The following is a 16861-nucleotide window of genomic DNA, read 5'->3' as shown; positions in this document are numbered from 1 at the left end:
CAATCTCAACGATAAGGTTTTGAGATGTTCTAAAAACAATTATGAATATAACATATTTAATATATATTATAAGCATAAATTTTTCATGCAATTGGTCTTTTTTGCATAACGGTTCGCGGTGGTTTGACCGTCGAACTCTGACCAATTTTTACCGGTTGTTACACATTTGCCCAAATTGCCTTTCAGCACTCTAAGTCTAAAACCCATAAGCTAGATTGAAATTACCCTCAATTTCATTGCCCTACTTGAATGAACAACGGGAAATCGACTCCATCTGAAATAGGAACGAACGACATCAATTTTTATCACCCAATCCTCATCAGCATCTTCATGTCTCATTTACTATATTCATTACAAGTAAATTCCATTGATTTTAATTATCTAGGGTTTCCCTCACAGGTAGTATTTTTGAATGTCAGCATGTACATTATTATACCATCCACCATTGAAGTTTCTGCAAATGCTTTGGTGTTGTCTTGTATCTCTACTCCTATATGTTTGCATATTCCTTCCCCTGTTACTGAAATTCCTGTTTCACCCATAATGATGTTGTAGTCTTCGGTCTTGTGAATTTGTAATTCTTTTATCAATAATTCTTTAGATATATAATTATGAGTTGCCCTACATTCTATCAGAATAACAACTTTTATGTCTATGAGTTGCCTTGCATGGATTTCTCGTTTATGATTTTTAATTGCGTAAAATCTACAAGAATTTTTCTCATCATTATTGAATTTGACTAACGATGATTCTTTCAAATTGAGCATGCCTTCTTCATCGGAATTGATCGGCATTGCTGCTTTAGGCATGGAGTTCTCTCATCGGTTGACTAGTAATTCGATTTGCTTCATTTTTTTTTATGAAATTCATTCATCAAAAAACAAATTTCTGATTGCACAACATTGAGATTGTCGTCTATGCTCTGCCGAAAACCCAACCACCATTACTGCCGATCTGGAAATGTCGTCTAGATTGAAACCAAGTAATGAATTTGGTAAATGAAAGCTGAAGACGTGGATGAGGAATGGGATATAAAATTTGATGTCGTTCATTCCTATTTGTGGGTGTTTGACTTATCTTTTTGGGAGCCAAAAGTCCTTTTGGCAAAAGTTACAAAAAGACAGCATTTCTTGACTTTTCCAAAATTCACTTTTCCTTATGTAAAAAATCAAAAAGTAGCTTTTAAAATGGTGTTACCAAACATCTTTTGCATTCTATCTTTTCCAAAAATAACTTTTGACCCCTCAAAAGATAAGCCAAACACCCCTTCGTAAGGACTCGATCTCTTGTTGTTCATTCAAGAAAAGGAAATTGAATGGCAATTAGCATTCTATTTTAAAATTAAAATGATTATAAAATATGAAAGTGATTAAAAAAATTTAAAATGTTTAAATAATAAATTTAGGCAAATATGATATTTTAAAGGTTAATAAGGATATATATGATATTTAGATTTAAAAATGAAAAAATACGATATTTTCAAGCTTAATAAGGACATATATGAAATTCTTTCGATTTACATAAATGTCCATCTCGTTCGGTTCAATCTGCATTGTTATTATCTTTTTTACTTGGACCCACCCATGATAGTAGAGTCGGTAACGGCAATATGGCTCGCCAAACTCTACTCCTATGTTTGGCATGTCGAGATTTTGAGCCCAACTCGGTAGTTTGTTCGTCTCTCTTGAGTCTCTTCCCTTTTATACCAATAACTCTATCTATTTATTTTCTGATTTTTTATTTTGTTTTTATTCAACATAAATACGTACTAAATATAACATTTTATACAACATCCATATTTTATTTCTCTCATTTTCATTTTAAATGTCTTCTTCATCCGTGGGAACACACTACAACGTTAACCCCTTGCGTCGACTACAAATTTTGACCCTTGTACTGACGACATGTCGTCGGCATAAGGTACACCGACGACATTTCGTGAGTCATCGGCATAGGCATAGACATAGTAATAGTCCTGTTGGGATAAGTCAAAATCGTCGTCGGCATAGGTTCCCTTGTTCCGACAACATTTCATCGAGAATATTTTCGAAAAAAAAAGTTTTATTAATTACTTGTGGCGGCGACATGTTGTTGGGATAGGTACCAGCTATAACGATGACTTATCATCGGCACAGAGTTTTCACAAATGTCGATCAAATACCTATAGGTACGACTTGTCATCGAGATAGACACTGAGTGTTTTTTTAGTTTTTATAGATTTTGTACATTACCATATTCCTACATTTTTAACAAATCCAAACACTTTGCAACATATATGAATTAAGATACAATAACTACCTACCATTGTTCAAATTCAAAACATCAAAGTCATGTTTAATATTACAATAAGCAGTTAACATGTTTCAAAATAACACAAAACATTAACCATCATTATCATAATCATCATCATCTTCTGCTTCTCTATCTTCTTCCATCCTCCCGAGCTCGACATTTTGTTGAGAGGTACTTCCTTGTGTGTTGGAGTTGAATAGAACAGTAGGAAATGGTGGTGGTTGGAAGTTAGGAATACATGTCGCCAATGATACATTATATTATTGCAAGTATTCTTGCATTTGTTGTGCATCGAATTGGGATTGAGATTGGGATGATGTGGAAGTGGAAGCCTTAGCTCGTTCATTAGGAATTATACCGAAGTTGGCGGTTGATCTCCTACCGACTCCACGAGCATGCCCACATCTTGTCCTGAGGGCATGTGCGAGACATTCTTCCTCATTTACTTCTCGGCCCACCCCGATCTCTCTTTGCATTTTGTCATATCCGTCTTGAATTTTCTCCTAAAATAAAGGAAAAAAATAAACATACGATAATTAAAACAAACAACGAAATTTAAACATTAAAATAATAATAATATACCTGCCCGATTTTACGTTTTTCACGTGCTTCTTGTTTCTATTGTTTGATTGGAATAAATCTAATTACAAGCGGTCATTGAAGGTACTACTTTCATATGTACCTTGTGGAACATTGATATGTATACAACCTATTTGTTTAAATGCCTAAGTGAGGGTACAGTGGCCATGGCAAGAAAATTTTTAATGGATTAAGGAAGCTTTCATAGTGTATGAGTATCCAATACATGCACTTTTATCATCTTGTTGTTGACCTATGTTATAGCTTATGGATGCGTCAATTTATAGTTTTGTTTGATTTTGTGCTTTTTCCATACCATCTTTATTAGTATTTTTATGATTTATCATAATTTAATGTATTACATCTTTCTTCTCATGTTTGTGTAGAAAAAGAAAGTGATGGTATGAGTCAATTATTTAGCATTCTTTAGACAGGATTCCTAATGAGATAATTATGAAGTTTATATATATATATATATATATATATATATATATATATATATATATATATATATATATATATATATATATATATATATATATATATATGCAGGTGCTTGTTGGTATTTTGTTTTTTCAATTTGAAATGTTAGTGGAGTCAACAATTTACAATACAATTGAAAGGGTCAATGGTATTGTAAATTAGCATGTAGGGGTATCATTCTTTATTGGTTTCATTTGGGATGTTTGAATATGTTTTTGCTCAGGTGGTGTCATCAAAAATTTTGGGTTTTGATTGGATCGTATATTAAATTCGTTTGTTGTTCTATGCAAATCACTGCTTTATTGGTTTGATGCTTTTTTGGTGAAGCCCCAAAAGTTAATGCCGTTTTGCAATATGTCCCCAAAATGGAGTAGTTTTGTTTGTTGTTAAATTTAAAAGTGTTAATTGATTTTTAGGTGTTTGCTATTTGTTTGATTCCGTTTACATTCCTGCTACATGCTAATTGTATTTTATTTGTATTTTGCTCATATGCAAAGGCGATTCTAATGATTCACGGTACAATGGAACTATGCTATATTTCGGAAAAAAAATGATGAATTAGAAGACTTGAGGGAGTTTCCAATTAAACAAAAAGAGAAAAATGAAGAACTTAAGGAAATAATGAAAGCCAAAGATGAACAACACAACACAAAATGCGATCAACTTGAATGAAAACTACAATCAGCAAAGACGGTTATTAATGCTTTTAAAGAACTGCAAAACTAGTAGATAATAGAGTGTTGATTTATTTATCGCAAAGTACTAATTTTGGATTAGCCACTTTTCATTTTCCATGTAATAAATATTTATTGTTTTATTTTATGATATAAATGTTATTTGATTCTTTTTTATTTTTGTTTTTATATATTATTACAAATAATTTGGATTTAATTAGTAAATTAATTATCCATTTGTAGCTATCCAACTTTGTAACAAAAATATTCCTACGTTATTTGCTATGGAATATAAACCATGGATTTTGTTGGGGATTCATTACAATGCATTATCTAGAGATTTATCGCTACAAATTTTATTAGAAATTCATCACAACGGATGTAGCTAGGGATTCATCACAACAGATTTAGCTAGGGATTCATCACCACAAATTTTGCAAGAGATTCATGACAACGGATTTTGCTAGGGATTCATCACCACAAATTTTGCTAGGGATCCACTACAACGAAATTTGTGATGGAAGAACTACCATGAAATTTGCAATGGAATCCAACAACGAATTACACCACATAATACCATCTACAACGGATTTTATTTCGTTGCCACATTTGAGACGAAATGATTGTTTCCCTAGCAAACCCTCGCTACGGGGTGTTTTGGGACTGAAACCAGTCGTTGCAAATTCCATTGCTATTTGTCTTTTGCAACGGAATTTCAGATTTGCACAACGAATTCCTTCCCTAGCAAAAATCATTTTTTTCTTGTAGTGTTAATCGATGTGGGATTTAGATGACATGGGGGTGTTCACAGTAGGTGAGACGAGGAGATACATTGATGAAATGATCCTTCCGGCTACGACTACCAGAACGAGATGGTGTAAAGCGGTCTCGAGGAAAGTAAGCATGTTCATGCGTCGATTATTCCAAGATATGCTACCGCATCGTTGGAATCTATCAAAAAAGGGGATCGAGTTACATTCTATTACTTGCAATGTGTGTAATTTCAAAGTGGAATCTAACGAACACCTTTTCTTATGTGTGGAAATTGGTAGCTAAGTGGTGTGATATTTCGTTCCCGAACTCAATTTTAATAAAAGAATGACTTTCTTGGATTGATGATGTGACATTCAATAATGAAAAAAGAGGATAGATGTTACGGTGATAGTGACATGTCGGATATTTGGAAAGTTTTATAACGATAGTGTCTCTGGTTCTCCCTCAATGCGAAATGATAGTATTTTGGATTGTATTATTTTATTTGCATTTTCTTGGTTTAAGTTTAAAAGGTCAAAAATTATTTTTTTTTTCAAATGAATGATGAAAAAAACACTCTATAAAGTGGTTATTTCTAATGATGATAAAGTATTAAGGCAAAAGATAAATAAAGAAAAGTTTGGTGGTTCTAAGTAAAATTTGATGAAAAATGGGAAACCAGAAACTGTTAAAATGGATACGCATTGGACAGATTTCCATTTGGAAATCTTTCCTAAAATTTGATACCAAAATGTCTACCAATGAATTTTTCTTTCACAAAATCGTCCCCAAACCCAATCAAACTCGAAAAAATCGGCGTGAGAGGGCAGTGTAGAGAAGATTTCACTAAAAAAACAATTTTTAGTTTTCTTCCACGACTGAGGTATGCATTCATCCCCAAACATATAATAAATCAATGATTACATATTTCTTGTATGTACCTGAGTTCCCCCGTCTATTAATTCAAACAAAAAATTCATTATTTAATAACTTTCAAAATTTAAGTTTTAGGTATTATAGGTTGAATCTTTATTTTGTATCGTATGTGAAATTTGTATTTACCACACATCCAGATATTTATAATTCATTTTCAAGTGTAGGAATGGCTAAGACGAGGAGTATGACTAGGAACGAAAATCATAATGCATCGAACAAGAAGAGATATGAGACTAGTTGGGCAGATATTAACCATGATGTGCTTTTTTTTAGTTATGATGCAACTGAGAGTTGTTGATTTTGTTGCATTTAGTGGAGTTTGCAAGTCATGGAGATCACTCGCACTTCCTAACCGGAGCAAGTTTATAGTGTCAATACCAACTATATCTATACGTATCTTTGCTGACGATGATGAGAGTGACTACTGCTACTAACTAAAGGACTTTGAAGGAAAAACATTCAAAACCATCATTCCTCATTTGGGTGGTAAGATCTATGTTGGATTCACTTGAGGTTACTTGGTCTTTCTTAGGAAGAAAACCCGAGATTTCTTGCTTGTGAATCCTATTACAAGGCATGAACATCATTTCCGTGTTATCCCCTTTTCAGAGAGTTATAATCCATGGCTAATCAAGGCTATCCTTGTCTTTTCACATTTAATATTTGGGTTGGTGTTTGTTGTGCTATTTAGATTCACCAAGAAAATATTGTTTTGTGTAGCGGGTACTACACAAGCATGGAATCATGTCACCTCCACTTTCAACCTCTCTGATTTATGTGCTTTCAAGGGGAGGATATATACCCGTGACAATACGCATGGTTTATTTGAAATGAGACTGGATCCCAACCCCAAATTGACTGTAACATCCCAAAATTCAAGCCCAAAATTTCATTTTGAATTAATAATTTAATAAACATTTTTACCAAAATATGGTCAAATAAACAACACGTTACAAAATCATAATGTTGTGTCCCATACTATGACATCAAAAGTAATGAAAATCAGAGTACGATCCTAGAAACTCAATGCGGAAATCATGTGTGTGTGTGATGCGCTACTACGCCGCCGGCTCCTTCCCCTTCGACGAAGAGGTACCTGAAACCAAAACCAAAACTGTAAGCACAAAGCTTAGTGAGTTCCCCCATCATACCACATACCAATTAATATCATCGGTACCTTTCAACCGGTAACCTTCATCGGTATCTTTCAACCGGTAACCTTCATCGATATCTTTCAATCGGTAACCATCATCTGTATCTTTCAACCGGTAATCATCATCGGTATCTTTCAACCGGTAACCGTCATCGGTATCTTTCAACCGGTAACTAGGGACTATTTCACCCCCTACCACCAGCATACAACAATAGATATAAGCATACAGCCAGGCATATCCGGGTACTGACTTACCATTTGGTCCTAAGGACCACTGTCAGGGAGACTAATCCCTACTATACACATAACATATCATACATATAAATCTCATGACCAAAGCACATAACCAGACCAAGATAATTATCACAAAGACAATCATCTTCTAAATACCCCTTTTTGGTGGGCTGACATTGTGGCCGTAGACCCACCCATACTAAAAGGTAACTCACCTCAATGTTGTGTAGTGTTTGAATTATCCTCGGCGCACAAGTCGACTCCCTTCGACTCCTTGATCCCTACACAACAACCTTTAAGTCAACACATAACACGTGCAACCCTGAATAGGGTCAGTCCAAGTCCAGTTAAAGTCAACTTCAAGTTGACCCGACTCGCCGAGTTGGGCCATCAACTCGTCGAGTCCCTAACACTTTACTCGTCCTTATACATGACTCGACTCGTCGAGCTTGGCATCGACTCGACGAGTTCCTATCTCATATGAACATCGTATGAACCTCATCCGACTCGCCGAGTTGTATGAACACTCGTTAAGTCCACCTTCATCTGATGAACAAGTCCTGTCCTCGACTCGCCGAGTTGTATGAACAACTCGTCGAGTTCATCCCCAATCTTAAGGAGATTGCCTTGGACTCGCCGAGTCTGTTCTAGCACTAGTCGAGTCCCATGAACTCCAGGTCTAAAATTACGTCCAATGCGTTGGGTCACTATTTATGTCGGGCTACAACCCTTCTAACACTCAACTGAGTTCTTTGACCCTTAACAGATTTGGGACTCAAAGCCCTGGACTCGTCGAGTCCTAGGAACGAACTCACCGAGTCGGTCATGTACACACTCTAAATCCTCAATTTCTGATGTACAACCTTTGATCAAAAGATAGATCCAAGCTTCTACAATCGATCTAGCATGTAAAGTTACAAACTTTACGTGCTTGAATGGGACTTTGAGCTCAAAAAGACATAAAACAAGCTCTTAAGATGCATGGGACCCTTCATGGGTGCAAAAGCAACCCCTAACTGCCTTGTGACTCCCTTAATGAGTCGATTTAGAAGTCGCAACCCCCAACCATGTTTGCAATCATGGTTGGTCATCAAAAATGGCTTATAATAGCCCTAAATCCCCCAAAAGAAGGATCTAACAAATGAAAGAGCAAGGTTAGAGCTTTTTACCTTCAATGAACTGTAGAAGGTGGACAAAATCGGGTTCCCTTGGTCTCTACCCGCTTCCTCAAGCTTTTCTCCTTCCTTCTTAAGACCATAAGCACCAAAATCCACCAACAAGGCTTAGATTGCTTCAATAACGGCTAGGGTTTCAATGAGAGGTGTTTTGGGAACATAAGGGACGTTGTGGCCGACATAACATTGTTTAAATAGGGTGCCAACCCTCGGATTAGGGTTTTTGTCCAGACAGGGTCTACTCGTCGAGTCCGGGACCCGACTCGCCGAGTCCATCGATTAAATCCCGCGTCCCATCCCGCTTCTACTCGGCGAGTTGGTCCTTCAACTCGTCGAGTCCAAGGCCAAAAATGCAAAATACTTAGATGAACATAAAAAGAATTACGTACCAAGAAACAGGTGCTACAAATCTCCCCTACTTATTTTAGACTTCGTCCTCGAAGTCTGCTGCTCGTTCCTGAAACAGCTCTAGGTAGTGCTCCATCATCTCGTCCACCGGCTCCCAAGTCCATTCCGAGCCCTTCCGGTGCTGCCATTGCACCTTCACGAGTTCCACTCTCTTGTTTCTAAGATCCTTTAACTTCCGGCCGAGGATCGCCACAGGTCGCTCAATGTAGTTCAGGCTGCCATCAACCTGAATGTCCTCTAAGGGCACCACTACCGAGTCGTCCACCAGGCACTTTCGCAGTTGGGAAACGTGGAAAGTGCTGTAGATCTGACTGAGTTCGGCTGGCAGATCCAACCTATACGCTACCTTGCCCACCCGGGCTATAAACCTATACAGTCCAATGTACCTGGGGCCAAATTTTCCCCGTTTCATGAATCGGATAACGCCCTTCCATGGAGACACCTTCAGGAGAACCATATCCCCGACCTGGAACTCCAAGTCTGATCGGTGCTTATCGGCATAGCTTTTCTGCCGACTCTGAACAGTCTGAAGCTTGCTCCTGACCTGCTGAATCCTTTCTGTCGTCTTGAGCACTACATCGGTGTTCCCCATGACCCTCTGGCCAACCTCGCCCTATCATATTGGGTTCCTGCACTTCCTCCCATATAACATCTCAAAGGGAGGATGATCGATACTCACGTGGTAGCTGTTGTTGTAAGAGAACTCAGCCAACGGAAGGTAAGGATCCCAACTACCTCCAAAATCTAACACACACGCCCGCAACATATCCTCTAGAGTCTGGATGGTCCGCTCGCTCTGGCCATCTGTCTGCAGGTTAAGGCGATGCTGAAATGTAGACGAGTGCCCAACTCGTCGTGGAATTTATTCCAAAACCTGGAAGTGAACTGAACATCCCTGTCCGAAATCACCGACACTGGCACCCCGTGCCGAGATACTCTCCTAAATCGGAATAAAATGAGCGCTCTTTGTCAATCGATCGACGATGACCCAAACCGAATCCACCCCTCGCACGGTCCTTGGAATCTTGGTGATAAAATCCATCGTAATGTCCTCCTATTTCCACAGCGGAATGTCCAACAACTGCATCTTGCTGTGTGGCCTCTGGTGCTCGGCCTTGACCTTCCTGCAGGTCAAGCACCGCTCCACGTACCATGCTACATCCCGTTTCATGCAGGGCCACCAATAGTCCAGGCGAAGATCCCTATACATCTTCGTCGCCCCGGGATGAATGGAGAATCGAGATTTATGCGCCTCCTCCATCAGAACCTGGCGCACACCCCCGAGGTACGACACCCATACCCTACGGTGTAGTGTCAATAATCCTCGACTGTTATAGTCGAAGAAGAGGAAACCTGTCCCACAATTCGCTCGCTCTTCCGTTGTTCCTCCTTCATGGCCTCCTGCTGGGCCTCCCGAATCTGCTTCAAAAGTGGAGTCACCACTGTCATCCTCAGACATATATCCCTGATTGGTGCTGCCTTGCGGATAAGCACGTCGGCCACCACATTGGCCTTTCCCGGGTGGTAAAGGATCTCACAGTCATAATCCTTTACCACATCAAGCCACCGACGATGCCTCATATTCAGATTTGGCTGGTCCATGAGATACCTCAGGCTCTTGTGGTCCGTGTAAATGGTATAACGAACCCCATAGAGGTAATGACGCCAAATCTTGAGGGCGAACACAACAGCCCCCGACTCCAAATCGTGCATCGGGTAATTCGCGTCGTGAGGCTTTAGCTGCCTCGAAGCGTAAGCAATGACATGCCCTCTTTGCACCAATACTGCGGCCAAACCCAAGATGGATGCATCACAGTACACGACGAAATCCTCCATGCCCTCCGGCAGGGCTAAGATTGGCGCCTCGCATAATCTTTGCCTCAATGTCTCAAATGCAGCCTGCTGCTCGGGCCCCCAACGAAAGACCACGACCTTCCTCGTTAGCCTGGTTAGGGGTACGACTATCTTGGTGAAATCCTGGATGAATCTCCGATAGCAGCCGACTAATCCTAGGAAACTCCGAATCTCATATGGAGACCGCGGAACCTCCCATCTCATCACGGCCTCCAATTTGGCTAGATCTACCGAAATCCCGTTTTGGTTGACAAGGTGCCCAAGAAACTGCACCCTGCGCAACCAGAACTCACACTTGGAGAACTTAGCATACAAGTTCTCCCTTCTCAAAGTCTCCAGAACCTCTCGCAGATGCTCCTCATTCTCCTCCTGCGTCTTGGAGTAGACCAAGATGTCATCGATGAAAACTATCATGGACTGATCCAACATCGGTATGCACACGCGGTTCATGAGATCCATGAACGCGGCGGGAGCATTGGGTAACGGTTCTTCACCGTTACCTTATTCAGCTCTCGATAATCTATACACATCCCATGCGACCCGTCCTTCTTCTTCACAAACAAAATCGGGGCTCCCCAGGGTGAACTGCTCGGTCTAATGAATCCCTTGTCTAATAGCTCCTGCAGCTGTGTACACAACTCCTGCACCTCAGGAGGAGCCAACCGATACGGTTCCATGGCTATCAGAGCCGCACCAGGGACCAGGTCAATTCTGAATTCCACCTGCCTCTCTGGAGGTACCCCAGGAAACTCATCGGGGAATACGTCCTCAAACTCCCGTACTACGGCCACATCGCCCACCGTCGCCCTACCCGCCTCCCGGGTATCAGTGTCTACAGATCTTCAAAGAAAATACCACTTCTCCTAACTCAAGATCATGTGTGGCGTAGTTGACTTCATGCATCTTTAGCTGTCTTGAGGCATAGGCGATAAACTACAAAGTCTTCTATCCCTTCTGGGAGGGATAATATTGGTACGGGGCATAAGGCTCACTTTAGCATTTGGAACACTTTTTGTTGTTTCTCCTCCCAGTCAAAAGCCATGCCCTTCAGGGTCAATGTCGTAAGCGGTTTCACGATTCTAGAGAAGTTCTGAATGAACCTGCGATAGTAGCCAGCGAGGCCTAGAAATTGTCGAATTTCTGTAGGCATCTTTGGTGCTGACCAGTTCTTAATGGCGTTAATTTTGGAAGGGTCCACATGAATTCCTTCTTCACTGACAACGTGACCCAAGAATTCTACTCTTCGGATCCAACATTCACATTTAGAGAACTTCGCGTATAGAGTCTCTGACCGTAGTGTTTCCAATACTTGACGTAAATGATTACTATTATCCTCCTTACTATGAGAGTAGATAAGTATGTCATCGATGAGTACAATGATGAACTGATCCACGTAAGGACGACACACTCTATTCATTAAGTCTATGAATACTGCGGGCGCATTAGTCAGTCCGAATGGCATCACCACATACTTGTAGTGTCCATAACGAGTTCAGAAGGTTGTCTTCGGAGCATCTTCCTCTAGCACTCATAGCTGGTGATACCTGGATCTCAGATCAATCTTTGAAATGTAATTCGCCCCTTGCAGTTGGTCGAACAAATCGTCTATGCGAGGCAGAGGGTAACGATTCTTGACGGTAAGCTTTTTTAGCTCTCTATAGTCGATGCACATACGGAATGATCCGTCTTTCTTCTTCACGAACAAGACCGGTGCTCCCGAGGGCGAGAAGCTTGGTCTAATAAAGCCCTTTTTGAGCAGTTCGTTAAATTGACTGGATAGTTCTAGCATCTTAGCTGGTGCTAGACGATAGAGCGATTTGGCTACTGGAGTAGCCCTTGCAACTAAGTCGATTCTAAACTCGACTTGACAGTATGGTGGTAAACCTGGTAGTTCTTCTGGAAAGATGTCGGGAAATTTGCGTACTTCTGGGATGTTCTTTAGGTCTTTTGTCTCTTGGCTCGTACCGACAACATGAGCAAGGAATGCATGACATTCCTTTCGTAAGTACTTATGGGCTTGAATACTCGAGATGACATGAAGGTTCGCCCCGAGTTTGTCGCCATATATAACTAGAGTTTCATTAGTCGGTAGATTAAGGTGAACGACCTTCTCATAAAACATCATGTTGGCATGATGAAGGCTCAACCAATCCATGCCGATTATGACGTAGAGACTTTTAATGTAGACCGGCATGACGTCAATTGGAAATGAATGGCTATCTAGAGTTAGAGTACATCCTATGTATATACTGCTAGTGTTCTCAGTTTTTCCGTTAGCCATTTCTATAGTGAACGGTTCTTTAAGTGCGCGTGATTTTTGTTTAAGTAATGGTGCAAATTTCTTGTTCATAAAACTCATATCCACTCCACTATCAAACAGTGTGCATGCATAATAGTTTTCGAGGAGAAACGTACCAGTGACCACTATAGGGTCGGCTACTATTTCCTCGTGGCCTATAGCCAAAACTCTTCCTACGCCACCTGCGTTCACTGCCTTCGGGCAATTCCTTTTGTAGTGACCCACCTCGCCACATCCGTAGCAAGCTTGGACCACACCAATGCCGGGGACTTGGTTGATTGGGCTTGCCGGAGACTTGCAAAAACAGGCAGTGTGCTCCTTCCTGTTGCAGTTAGAGCACTGCATTTCCTAGCAGGGTCCATTGTGGTGGAAGTTGCACTTGTTGCACTTAGGCAAGCTCCCAACATACTACTTCATTGGCACAATATCAGTAGGTGATATCGCAGCATGAACAGCCACGACCTGCTACTTCTTATCAGAGTTCTGCGCCGCCTTTTCTTTCTTGTTACCCCAGAACTTCCTCTTGTTGTCAGCAGCCTTGGAAGGTTCTGGGGTGGCCAGGGTTGCTGTCATTGATGGGGGTGCGAACTCCATGATCTACGAGCCGTTATGCCAGTTGCTTGGCACTGTCGAAGGTAGCGGGGTTTGAAACTAAGACATTCCCCTGGAATGGAGGCATCAGCCCCCAAATATACCTCTCGACTTTCTTTCCCTCAGTAGGGACCATTCCCGGACACAATGCCACCAGATCGCCAAATCTGGCAGTGTAGGTAACTACGTCGGAGCCCTTCATGGTTAGGCTCCATAGTTCCTGTTCAAGTTTCTGAACCTCGCCCCTTGGACAGTACTCTACAATCATGAGCTCCTTCAGAGCTTCCTAGCCCATAGCATTAGCCACTATTAGAGTTAGTGACTTGACATGGCTATTCCACCATGTGAGGGCTCTGTCCGAGAAGGTGCAGGTAGCAAATTTTACTTTGCTTCGTTCTGGATAGGAGCAAATCTCAAAGATCGACCCGGTCTTCTCAAACCATTGCGAGAGGACAATGATTCCTCCGGTCCCGTTAAAGGACCTGGGCTTGCAGTTGGTGAAATCCTTGTACGAGCACTCCCTAGAGCGCACTGGAACATCACCTTGAGTAGAATGTACCGCTGTTCCACCCCCGCTCATACTAAATTGAGCTAAAGCTGCCGCAACAGCTGTAGATACCAAAACTTGGAGAGATGTAGGATTGTATTGTGGAAGAGGTGGTGGTGGTTGAGTTGGAGTTATCGGAGGGTTACGTCTCATCCCTCTTCGTGGAGGCATTGCTCAACTAAAAGTTTACAAAGATTAAGATGATAGTAAGAATAAATTGTGAGTATAATGAGAGTGGTCCGTGGGCTAAATCGCCATAGCCCAACAAAACAGATGAGAGTATGATTGAAATAGAGATCTAACAATAGAAAGATGAAATCATTTGGATAAAGATTTCCCATAAGATTAGATGTCTATCAATAATATTGGCATTAATGATGTATCAAGTTCGTGGAAAATGACCTAAAAGTAGGTCTTACATCAAACCATATAAAGAAAATTTTGACAGTACCAAGTGTAACAATGTAATTTTCAAAACAAATTTTTCATTTTTCATCAACCAAGTTCACATAAAAATATTCTCAAAAATATCCAACAGTTGTTATCGAAACATAACATATCCCAAGATCACAAAAATCAAATCCTCTCTCTAGTTTGTACGGGTCACGCTGACGCCTTTCCTCGGTCCTCGCTAGTACCTGAAACACATAACACAACAACTATAAGCATAAATGCTTAGTGAGTTCCCCAAAATACCACATACAACACATACTCCACTCGAGGCTATAATACGACCCACCGGTCGATGTGTCTCAGCGGGACCCTCTAGTCCCGTAGCTTGTTGGACCCTCTGGTCCAGTCATAGCTCATTGGACCCTCCAGGCCGGTCTGTATCGTTGGACCCTCCGGTCCGGTCTATAATATCATACAACATACATATAACACATAGCACATAATCTCATACATCACATAAGACCCTCTGGTCAACATATAACACCACTCTAGGTAACGTATAGTGAGAAGACTCACCTCGTGTAACTCGGAAATCTCGAACTCAGAGAAATAAGACCTAGCCTCCGCCTAATCATATGAAATAGTCACTTGTCTCAACATAATTCCCAAGGCTAGACCATTTCCTCTAATCACTCTCAGGAGAGGTAAAAGAACATTTTACCCCTTACTTGGCTCAAATACACTAAAGTTGACCAAACCCTAAAAGTAACATCAAGCAGTACGCAGGGCGTACCAGCTCCTGTACGCGGGGCATACTCTTGCATTCCAGAAACGGGATACACAACCCCGTACGCGACGCGTACTGGGATTACGCCCGGCGTAATGCCCAGTTTCCTTGTTCAGCACATTCAGGTCTTAAACGGTTAAGACTTGCATCCAAACTTCAGATCTGACTCCTCTAATATGTCTTAATCCATAAAGTTGGAACCTTTAAGCCTTTGCATGGCTGTAAAGGTCACTTTGTCCTCAAAACATCTTTCCTCTTTCCATAATGAGACTATAATTCATGCATGACACAAGATGTACGTCCAAGACTGGATTTTTATGAATCCTTAACACAATATACACTAGAAAAGGTCAGATCTACACTCATGGAGACTCTTTGCACATAAAGTCTCCAACTTTGAACCAAAAACCCTAAAAATGGTCCAGAAAGCAAAACTCATGAAGAACAAGGAAATCTTTGAGCTTTTTACCTCAGAAGTGACCTCCAACCACTGTAGAACTCAGATCTACACTTGTTCTTCAACTTCTAGCTCCAACAATGGCTCCTTCTTCTCCTTCTTCACCTTGAAAAGACAACTTCAAGCTCAAAAACTCACACACAAGCTAAAGCACGCATCTTAGCTCTTCAAAGGCTCTCTCAAGGGTGCATGGTGGCTAGGGCAAAGGACTACATGTTCCATTTATAGTGCAATTTGGTGATAAAATCCATGGTAATCTGCTCCCACTTCCACTTGGGAATCTCTAATGGCTGCAGCTTACCATGCGGACGCTGGTGCTCGGCCTTAACCTTGTGATAGGTCAAGCACCTCTCTACGAACCATGTAATATCCCTCTTCATGCAGGGCCACCAATACTCCTTCTTTAGATCGAAAAACATCTTAGTGGCCTCGGGATGGATCGAGAACTTCGACCTATGGGCCTCCTCCATCAAGATGGTATGCGCTCCGCCCACAAACGGTACCCAAATCCGGCCATGAAAAGTCATAAGTCCTCGACTATCGGTAACGAAATCCAATACCTGTCTGATCACCCGCTCCCTTTTGCGGTTCTCCTGTCTCACGACCTCCGCCTGTGCCCCTCGAATGGTGTCCAACACCGAAGTCATCACTGTCAACCTCATACAAACGTATCGAATCGGGGCACTCCTCCCTACGGCTCAAAGCATCGGCTACAACATTAGCCCATCCTAGATGGTACAAGATCTCACAATCATAATCCTTTACCACATCCAACCATCTCCTCTGGCGCATATTCATGTTGGGCTGATCCATCAAGTACTTCAGACTCTTGTGGTCCGTGTATATCATACACCGAACCCCATACAAATAGTGACGCCAGATCTTGAGGGCGAACACTACCGCTCCCAATTCCAGATCATGAGTGGGATACCTCGACTCATGAGGCTTAAGCTGCCTCGATGCATATGCTATCACATCTCCCTCTACATAATCACCGCTCCCAATCCGGATATCGATGCATCACAATATACCACGAAATCCTCCATCCCTTCTAGAAGGGCTAACACTGGGGCTTCACATAATTTTTGGTGAAGTGTCTCGAACGAGGTCTGCTGCTCCGGACCTCAAGAAAAAGCGACACCCTTCCGGGTCATCTTGGTAAGTGGCACGACGATCTTGAGGAATCCTTAATAAATCTCCGATAATAGCCGGCCAATCCTAGAAAACTCCTAATCTCAGTGGGTGA

This window comes from Lactuca serriola, chromosome 5 (assembly GCF_051521515.1).
Source record: "Lactuca serriola cultivar US96UC23 chromosome 5, Lser_US96UC23_V15, whole genome shotgun sequence".
Lineage (NCBI taxonomy): Eukaryota > Viridiplantae > Streptophyta > Magnoliopsida > Asterales > Asteraceae > Lactuca > Lactuca serriola.
Note: the sequence above shows the minus strand (reverse complement) of the source record.